The 11682-nt window shown below is 35.6% G+C and overlaps 1 long non-coding RNA gene across 2 annotated transcripts in view; it reads right to left on the reverse strand.

Annotated features, from left to right (window-relative positions):
• Positions 1-3830: 3830 nt before the first annotated feature.
• LOC117340011 overlaps positions 3831-11682 on the reverse strand; it is a 46907-nt gene continuing 39055 nt past the window's right edge. For both annotated transcript variants that reach the window (XR_004535352.1, XR_004535353.1), the window contains exon 2: positions 3831-4244. This is a non-coding gene — a long non-coding RNA (uncharacterized LOC117340011). The remainder of the gene's footprint in view (positions 4245-11682) is intronic.

Below are 11682 nucleotides of genomic sequence, written 5' to 3' on the forward strand. Positions count from 1 at the left end.
GCATATCCCCATTTTACCATTAAGAGTTAATCGACTGTATTTCTGCTTTGCCTTCTCCATATCTAATGTACCTGCGTGTGTACAATGATGTGTTGTCATCACAAAAATTGCCTGTTTGGCTTATATCTGAAAAGATCAGATAGCCCTGAATCATATGACAATAAAATTGTCCACACGAACATTAATAATCACTATAATACCTCATAAAGACATATATATATACATGTATATATATATATATACTTTAACCCGTATGTTAATTAAAGACATGGCTAATTAAAATCTTACTCTTGTATGTATACCTTTTGTATACACATGTGTCGGAGGTTAATTTGTGCGGAACGTCCCGACCTTCCTGGTAAAGATAAAACAGTAGAGTATGACACTGACCCAATTACACGTTATTGTAAGGAAGATTAATGAATCCATGTCATACATAGTGGGCCATACCAAACGATAGACACGTGGAGGTCATTCACCCTCAACCTACAACAGGAAGATCACTGTTTACGGTCAAACTGTCGAATTAAAACATTTACGGATATCAAGAAAAAAACACCCACATGGAAAGTAGATCACTAACAGTGTTCACACCACCGACAGGAGATTTTACACTTTTTTCTGGATCGTTATCCTAAAAACAAGTACTCTTCCCCACCTCACTGATGACACTAGCGCTCCTAACCAATAACTCACCAGCATTGACCCACTAACCAATTTATCTTACCCATGACAGCGCTGTATACTCTGAGAACGATTGGCTTCGACTGGGTAACAAACTGGTCACCAGAGGGCTTACGAGAGAAATATTGATCCGAGAAAATATCAACGGTTTTTCTTTTCAGCTAGTGAGATGCACGCACTTCTCCAACTTTATAGGATTTCAAATGATCTATTTGTATGGCAGTACCATTTCCTTGTAAACTCTCTCTTCCCTTGGTGACCTACCATTTCCTACGTAACTTCCCTTTGTTTTCCTTGTATTCTATCCTTGATAGATTTTTCCTTTCCTTGTAAGCTTTCCTAAATTGGTTCCCTAGTAACATTCTCTTTCCTTAGTAATCGTTCCAGGCTCCTTTCCTTTCCTTGGTTCCTTAGTAACCCTTTAACATTTACTTTCTTTGGATTTCCTGATAATTTGTTCCTTGGTAACCATTTGTTTCCTTGGTAACATACCCTTTCTTTGGTAGCAGTCCCTTTTCTTGTCTTTCTTGGTAACTGTTTCCTTGGTAGCCCTTCCTTTCTTTGGCCTTTTTTGATGATTAGATCCTTGGTAACCATTCCTTTCCTTTGTTTCCCCGGTAACCAACCTGAATTCATTAGTTTCTTTGACACCATTCCTTTCATTGGTTTCCCTGGTAACCACCCTGAATTCCAAGGTTTCTTTGATAACTTTTTTTTCCTTGGTGGCTTTCTTGCCTTTCTTGATATCTGTTTCCTTGCTAACTCTTCCTTTCGCCGATTTCCTTGGTAACTTATCTTTTGATCGGAAAGTTGCCCTATTTATTTGCTTTCTCAAGTCTCACAAACATGTATTTATGTACACTTAATGAGTACTAAACACTAAGAAACAGTGTTTAGAATAACAATATTTATATTCATGAAAAACTATTACATGTACAATGTTGATAAATTTGACTGAGTTTTCTTGTAAAATTGATATATATATATAAATATCATATACCATATCGATCCGCAAATATGCCTGTGTCTACAAATACACACCCAAATATAAAATTTGAAGTTAAAAGTTGTTCAGAAATAAGCCCTCCCCAAACATTAATACTGAACACACCAGGGGAGTTATACAGTGTGTGGAAGGACTGTTAACCTGAACAGCCTAGCCATCCCTCGGACTGGTGATACACAAAGATGGTCAGTCATCCCTCGGACTGGTCATACACAAAGATGGTCATTCACACTGATCTTATGGTAATACTAACTGGAATTATATATGTCAAAAACATAATCTTTAATTTTGGAATATTCAATACAGGTACACAATTTTGTAATACACCTGTGTTTGTTACAATACTGTACATCATTACAGATCATCTGTTGTAATATACCTGTGTGTTGTTACAATACTGTACGTCATTACAGATTATCTATTGTAATATACCTGTGTTTGTTACAATACTGTGCATCATTACAGATTATCTGTTGTAATATACCTGTGTTGTTACAATACTGTATATCATTACAGATTATCTGTTGTAATATACCTGTGTTGTTACAATACTGTACATCATTACAGATTATCTGTTGTAATATACCTGTGTGTTGTTACAATACTGTACGTCATTACAGATTATCTGTTGTAATATACCTGTGTTTGTTACAATACTGTACATCATTACAGATTATCTGTTGTAATATACCTGTGTTGTTACAATACTGTATATCATTACAGATTATCTGTTGTAATATACCTGTGTTGTTACAATACTGTACATCATTACAGATTATCTGTTGTAATATACCTGTGTTTGTTACAATACTGTACATCATTACAGATTATCTATTGTAATATACCTGTGTGTTGTTACAATACTGTACATCATTACAGATTATCTATTGTAATATACCTGTGTGTTGTTACAATACTGTATATCATTACAGATTATCTGTTGTAATATACCTGTGTTTGCTAGAATACTGTACATCATTACAGATTATCTGTTGTAATATACCTGTGTTTGTTACAATACTGTACATCATTACAGATTATCTATTGTAATATACCTGTGTGTTGTTACAATACTGTATATCATTACAGATTATCTGTTGTAATATACCTGTGTTGTTACAATACTGTACATCATTACAGATTATCTGTTGTAATATACCTGTGTTTGTTACAATACTGTACATCTTTACAGATTATCTATTGTAATATACCTGTGTGTTGTTACAATACTGTACATCATTACAGATTATCTATTGTAATATACCTGTGTGTTGTTACAATACTGTATATCATTACAGATTATCTGTTGTAATATACCTGTGTGTTGTTACAATACTGTACATCATTACAGATTATCTATTGTAATATACCTGTGTGTTGTTACAATACTGTACATCATTACAGATTATCTGTTGTAGTATACCTGTGTGTTTTGTTTCACCCAAGAATGCTTCAGACCAAATATGGACAAAATCCTTTCATTCCTACAGAAAAAGAGTTTTAACCACTTTGTTACATATTTCCCCTGTTTGGCCCCGCCCCTCAGGACCCTAGGGGGCCAAGCCCATCATTTATACAACCTTCACCTTCACCCAAGGATCCCTTGAATTCCTACAGATTCCTAATCAGGATATCAAAGTAATTGTTATATTCCTCTACTGGTCCCCTACACTCCAGCCCAAAGAGGGCAGACCCTTCATTTATATATTTATATAGTGACCACTTGCCATAGCAACCATAATTTTGAGAAAAAGAAAGTGGCATGCACATCTACACATGGTCCTCTATATTTGTGTGAAGTTTCATTGAAATCGGCCCTTCGGTTTAGGAGGAGTTGTCAGGACAAACTTACAGTTATGGTTCTTATCGGAAAACCTGTTTATAGTGACCAGTTGCCATAGCAACCATAATTTTGAGAAAAAGAAAGTGGCATGCACATCTACACATGGTCCTCTATATTTGTGTGAAGTTTCATTGAAATCGGCCCTTCGGTTTAGGAGGAGTTGTCCAGGAGTTGTCTCCGGACAAAATGTGTTGACAGACGGACGGACGGATGGACAGACCGACAACCTGATTCCAGTATATCCCCCTAACTTCGTTGGGGGGGAGGGGGGGTATAATAAAGATACTGACTTACAGACTGGTGAACAAAATTTATTAAACACTAACATGTACATCATTTCAACACTACAAATAAACATGAAATATCATCTTCTATAAGGACTGCTGCTTCAACAAACTTATCTACACCATCTGTTATAGTCTTCAAGGTTACTCAGCATTTTCTGCAGTTGATCTCTGAGTGACCCCTAAGTTGTAAACATTTATGTGCAGTAAGCTGAGAAAGGCTATGAAGACTTATCCTGAAGACATCACATCAAAGTAATTTGTCATCTGACTGATCCTGCACTGATGCAAAAGGTAGATTTATAGTCTTATCAAAGAGAAGTTGTAACTCAACTCCATGAAAGCTTTGGTAGCCATGGTAACTACATCATATTCTTGTTTGATGACTTGAATCCTCAAGGTTTTTGGTTTTCCAGTTTGTAGTCATCTGAAAAAAAAAGAGTGTTTTTTATGTTAATATCAACAATTCCTAACATAACTATTGTTAACATTACTATTGTTTGATTGACAGTGTCATCTTAAGGTTTGATACTAACCTACACAGGTAATCCTATCACCTGTCCCTAGTTGTCATTACCTAACCTACACAGGTAATCCTATCACCTGTCCCTAGTTGTCATTACCTAACCTACACAGGTAATCCTATCACCTGTCCCTAGTTGTCAATACTAACCTACACAGGTAATCCTATCACCTGTCCCTAGTTGTCATTACCTAACCTACACAGGTAATCCTATCACCTGTCCCTAATTGCCAGTACCTAACCCACACAGGTAATCCTATCACCTGTCCCTAGTTGTCAGTACCTAACCTACACAGGTAATCCTATCACCTGTCCCTAGTTGTCAGTACCTAACCTACACAGATAATCATATATCACCTGTCCCTAGTTGTCAGTACCTAACCTACACAGGTAATCCTATCACCTGTCCCTAGTTGTCAGTACCTAACCTACACAGGTAATCCTATCACCTGTCCCTAGTTGTCAGTACCTAACCTACACAGGTAATCCTATCACCTGTCCCTGGTTGTCAGTACCTAACCTACACAGGAAATCCTATCACCTGTCCCTAGTTGTCAGTACCTTACCTACACAGGTAATCCTATCACCTGTCCTTAGTTGTCAGTATCTTACCTACACAGGTAACCCTATCACCTGTCCCTAGTTGTCAGTACCTAACCTACACAGGTAATCCTATCACCTGTCCCTAGTTGTCAGTACCTTACCTACACAGGTAATCCTATCACCTGTCCCTAGTTGTCAGTACCTAACCTACACAGGTAATCCTATCACCTGTTCCTAGTTGTCAGTACCTAACCTACACAGGTAATCCTATCACCTGTCCCTAGTTGTCAATCCTCCGTCCACAGTTTCTATTTACTTGCACAGGTGATTCTTTATATTTCAGTATGTAACTGATTACCTGAACTATTATATTTAAATCTTGCTGTAGGTAACACAGTCTTATCGTCAATATAACTGATATGCCTGAATCTCCCGTTACATTTTTCTATTTAGAATTGAAATAATATCCCCTTGGCAAGTTTGGCCCAGAACAATGTGAAATTTTTAATGCAATCATTCACCTTAAATGTTTTTCATTTAATGGCTCTCAAAAATACCTAATGTTTAATATTATTTTGATGTATAGATTGCCCTAACAATATATGTAAATATTCATAATAGGGATGTTGGCATATAATACCGATTGTTCTCCATAAAATGGATGGATGTCATGGTATCATTGTCCACGCCGGCTGTCTATGGTGATACATGTGACAACAGCTGCTGGGAAATAAGTATTAAGTACCACCCAGGCTCATATACTGACAATTATTGATGTAGTATTTTCATTTTTGGCTCTAAATACATGTTTATACACAATCAAGTGCTTTAACAGGTAGAAGATAGTGAACCTGTCCCACAATGGCCTATCAGAGTATATATTACTATCATCTGCAATTTAAGTAGCTCAACATACATTTTTGTCAATGCCAGCAATATATATACAGCATGATACTTGGATTTTTTTGCTATGATAAAAGTTAGATATTAAATTTTTGTTTTAATATTATGTATGATATGGAGAAGTGTATACAATGGTACATTATCGTATTCCACACACACAACATTTTATAAACTGTAAATACATTTTTGCACTTGGTTTGTAAACAGCTTATCATGAAAAGTTTGTAAAACTTAGGATGCCTTACATACATGCCTGTCAATCATTTTGGAAATCAATTACAGGAAGTGAATGTAATGTTACTGCTATTTCTTCATCACATCATTTTAGTGTTTTCAAGCAATGTTCTGTAAATTTCATTCTTAGTAACAGTGACCTGGGCTTCGGATTAATATTTAGAACCAAGACAAAAAAAAAGAAAAAATTGTACATATCATTAAAAACTGCCAGTATGCTTAGCTTTTTTTCTAATAATTTGAACCCTGTAACCTTGAAAGTAGGTCAAGGTATTCATTAAAAAATTGGTAATTCTTCATTTAAAATGCTGTTTTCCTAAAAATCATGTCTCTAGGCCTGTCAGCTATTGAGAAGATGATGGACAGAGGGACAACTTCTGGTAGACAAACAACATCTAATTATAAGCTAATGAACAAGCAGGACAAATTAAAAAGCATAATAAAATATATACCTAATTTGGGAAGTAAATAATTTGTACAATTTATAAGCTCGTTTAATACAATATCTACTATGGATACTTGAGAATGCAATTAAGAGAATTCTTCTTAGCAGTTTTGTTGAATGTCTTGTAAATTTTTGCTGAATGTTACAAGGTAATTTATTCTTATAATCAATTTTGTTGAATTCTTTCCAAACGTAATATTTCATTCACTAAATCTTCACAACCTTTCAGTATGTAACAATTAATATAGATACAGGTGTAACGATGGTATTATCACTGACTTGTAATATGACTAACATTGGGATCCATACAGTATTGTGTGTTCAGGTGAGCTTTGTCATTGTTTTTACCTGTTAAGGATTTTGTCAGATCTTAAAACTATAGCAAGGTTTTGTTGAAGTAATTTCCACAAAGCTTGTCAATCAAATACAACTCGGCTAGCTTATATTCTTAGGCTGGTTTTGTCAGCCATCCATATCGTTGATCTTTTTGGAAAAAAAATGTACATGTGTATTTTGAACAATACTACTGGTACTATACATACAATACCCATGTTCAAAGGTCTGGTATACTTTACCACTTTATTAGTTAAATAAATTTCCTCTAGACTATTTAACAACATGAATTTTCTCTATACCATTTAATGACCAATTCAAATTATATCTTGACAAAAAAACTTGACATATTCTATTTGATAACATCCCTATTTAAGGTAGTATCCTATATTACGTGTCTCTAATGAAGGAGAGTTCTGAATTAATGTTAGGCCCTTTTATAACTTGGAGTTGCTTCACTTTAGCAGGCCTTTTTATAACTTTTTATAGCGAAGAGTTCTACATTCATTACGTTTTTTTCAGAGATAACATTGTTATTTCATAATGTTATTTGTGTTTGTGGTACGTATGTATTGCTCAAAGATTTTTCTCTTTTTAGATTTGTTTATTCACAATATCACCAAAACCTCCATCGGAGACATATCTTAATTAATAGTCACCATCTCATGAGTCCCGCAATTAAATATACAAGATGTAAGGGACCAAGGAGAATCTGGACAACTAGAGACCAAAGGGAACAGCTGAGAAAGACCTTTCATCCAGTACTTCTTCAGGAATATCGGGGGGGGGGGGGGGGGGATTGTTTAAGGACATATGGAGCAGCTTTAAGAATGCCAAACGATGGTCCAATATGAGAGTTGTTTGTGTCTGATGATAACAAGAACTGTCATGATCCCTGTCATCACAATAAGGATTTCCCCTAGGAGGTGTAGAAGCAATACAATTGTTAGGGAGACAATAGATGTCTATCTACACAATGAAATATTTATAATACTTTCAACAACAGCACAGCTTTTAACTTCAGATCAATACGGAGCCAGTTTGAATATTTCAAAAGCTGCCCAACACCTGTATTAAAAACTGATAAATGACAAGATTATACAATATCATCAAGGCGAAAGACATTAAAGAAGCCATGTTTATCATCGTTTCACTGACACTGCCTCTTATTGTGATCCCTCCATGTCACTAGGACAGTTGGATTATTTGAAAGAATTGATAAATTAACCCGCCTACAGCTGATTGGTCAGTTTTGCAAGATCATCAGCTGATTTAACTAAGGATGGCTGCAAATTAATTAATATATAGATATTGTAAATTAATTAATATATAGATATTGTAAATTAATTAATATATAGATATTGTAAATTAATTAATATATAGATATTGTAAATTAATTAATATATAGATATTGTAAATTAATTAATATATAGATATTGTAAATTAATTAATATATAGATATTGCAAATAACATATTTTGGCATTTATACAATAATCATGTTTCAGAGACTAGAAAATATGATACTGTTCGGGCCGAAACAATTGCTTGGTGGGTACAAACCTTAACCTCATGGCACTTTTACATGGTGACCCAAACTTGCCAGATGATGAAAATAAAGATATCTTTTACCATATTCAAAACTTCATAATCAGAACAGGCAGATTTTAAAATTATAATGGGTTTCATATAAAATCTAGACTCATCTCCCTCTCTCTCCCTCTCAATCTATCTATCTTTCTCTCTCTCCTTCCCACTCTCTCTCAACTATCATGTATCCATATGAATATTTTTCCTTTTTTCTAAAGAGCCTATATTACCATAATTATCATAGTCGGTCTTGTTATTTGATCTTAACATTTATTGTAATTGCTATTATATCAGTAAACTAATTTGTATAGCACATGTGTAAATCATATACGTACAGAGACGGCTTCAGATAAGAGCGTACTGTTGTTGCCAGATCCCTAAACTTAAATTGTTGTATATTATTGACTCATATGTTGTAAATATTTTGGTAATAAACTACTGTTTAAACCAACATATTTTGCCGTCAAGCAGTTGATGGAAATATGTGAGTACATGTACTTGTACCAGTCAATTCTGAGGACACAAAATTAATATGCTGAATATGTGCTATATATGGCCACATTAGTGGGAGTCAGGTTTACTCCACTAATGTTTGATTCACCATGTCATGCAGCATAAGAATTGTATCTGATCTACCCCACTGTATGATCGTAAGAGGCAACTAAATTTGTGATCTTATCTTCTTCCTTATGTCTCCTTGACAAAGCCTCACATTTGGCCTTTAGCTGAGTGTTCGCCCCTGTGAGGAAGGTTTTGGGTTTTGTCCCCTGGCCGAGACATACCAGTGTAATTGCAGTTTCTGCTACTTCTTAGCTGTCAGCATTTTGGGAGGACCAAAGTGATTCAATATTTCAGGGATCCAAATAATTCAATGTTAAATTGGTCCAACTGAGCTACTTGATGCTTTAAGAGTCTGGGTGACTCCATCATTTAAGGACCCTGAGTGATTCAATATTTTAGGGATCGGGGTGCCACTTTCGGGAGTATGTTGGGATGACCCACATCCTTTACCAGGTCTGCAGCTCTGAAAATGCCAAACAAGTGGTTGCTGACAGATGAAATCTACCCCAGCACAACACCTAGGTGTATGCCTGAATGGTTTTACACCTATACATTATCATACAGAACACTGATTTCCCTGGGGACACTGATAAGGTGTTTGTCAACAGGGACCTTCAACTTAAAGTACTGTCAACTTAACCAATTTTCAAATAAGGATTTGCAATTGTAGTAAGCTTTATTTTTCATTTTTCCATCTAGCAATGATTTACTTATTTCAGGATAATTTTTGTTTTGTCTTTTAATAAAAACGATGATATTGTATACATGAAGAAAATCTCTGATTATTTTTAAATCAAACTTGTAATCTGTGGTGCTATTACATCAAACATTATGACAGGCCAAATATATACAGACTTGTGGTGGTAATTGTATTAATGGTTAATTTCTGCACTTTAATTCCTTTTAAAAATTACCAATTTGCAAGCTTGTATATCATTATTGCTTTATTACAATTAAGTTTTTCAAGCAATTTTATTATTATTGAATGCCAAATCTTCATTAAACAGAAGACATGCCACTGCACCAGATGAACCCTGATGATGTAATTGGTGTAAGCCTGGGCATACATACATGTAGGCAAAGAAATCCAGTTGGTGGTTGTGGTGTGTCAACACTTTGACAGCAGACAGTTAAAAGACTAATTTTTGCAAAAATACTGTTTTCATCAAATTCTTAATCATTATGAAACAAAATATTTACCTACAGATACAGTATTTAGCCTCTCCTTAGCTGCAACAGGTTTAAGATCATTTTTTTTAATTTACATATTTTCGTAGCTTAAGTCCTTCATGAAATACATACATGCCTGTGTAAATAATCACATCAAAATATAATTAAACTGATACCTAAAACTAAGAAATATAAAATATATGGTCAGTTGTATGTGTGTCTCGCTATGTTGCCGTATGGTGGTTTATAAACTTGGGTACATAGGTCCTGTGGAAGGTCTCACTCCTCTAACCAGGTACCACCTTATCAATTAGTTGGTACACATTGGTCAACAGTTTACACCCCAAATTTAAGCTTGGTTTAAACTGAGTACTGGACAAGAATCAAACCCTGATCTCTGGCATGATAAACCCTGGCTCTACTCACAGGGGCTTGGCACGATTTTCCAAATGATAGTCCATATATATATGTATGGACTATCATTTGGAAAATCGTGCCAAGCCCCTGTGGCTCTACTAACCGAGTCAAAGAAGCATGCTCTGTCAACTAGGTATAGCTCCTGTACAAGTCTCTGACCCAGTTTCTAGATGAAGTCATTTATTATGTGTAAATGGCTTATTGATTTTTAAAATTTGTATATTTTTATACTTCTTTCCAGAATAAAAATCACACTGTAGGCGAGTTGCTATATGGTCAAAGTAAGCTACTACCCACACAGATAAAGGGGGCACTCCAGTAATGGAGTGTCATATGTTACCAGGTCCAAGGGATGACTTTCTACCCTGTTATCATCATTGTCGTACTTTTCTCTAACAACAACATGTTATTAGAGTTTTTATTCTCCTTTCATATTGAGGATAAGACATCTAGAAATCAATGATACTTCAATACAGTTAATGATTTGTCTATCGGCCAAGACTTCATTTAGTTGCATTATTGGTCAAAAGGGATGAAAGATGGTAAAGGTTGGATTTAGGTGGTCAACAGGGATGGAGGTTGGATTGAGGTGGTCAACAGGGATGGAGGTTGGATTGAGGTGGTCAATAGGGATGGAGGATGGATTGAGGTGGTCAACAGGGATGGAGAATGGATTGAGGTGGTCAATAGGGATGGAGGATGGATTGAGGTGGTCAATAGGGATGGAGGATGGATTGAGGTGGTCAATAGGGATGGAGAATGGATTGAGGTGGTCAATAGGGATGGAGGATGGATTGAGGTGGTCAATAGGGATGGAGGTTGGATTGAGGTGGTCAATAGGGATGGAGGATGGATTGAGGTGGTCAATAGGGATGGAGGATGGATTGAGGTGGTCAATAGGGATGGAGGATGGATTGAGGTGGTCAATAGGGATGGAGGATGGATTGAGGTGGTCAATAGGGATGGAGGATGGATTGAGGTGGTCAATAGGGATGGAGGTTGGATTGAATGTCTAGCTGGGTTTAATCTGTGAACTGATTGAACTGATTGAACAGATTATTGGTCAGCTTGATGTAGCCTCTTGGTGATAATATCTGCATGTATTTACATCATTTCTCACTGGCTTTGTGATGTAATAAATGATATGA

This window comes from Pecten maximus, chromosome 12, assembly GCF_902652985.1.
Source record: "Pecten maximus chromosome 12, xPecMax1.1, whole genome shotgun sequence".
Classification (NCBI taxonomy): Eukaryota; Metazoa; Mollusca; class Bivalvia; order Pectinida; family Pectinidae; genus Pecten; species Pecten maximus.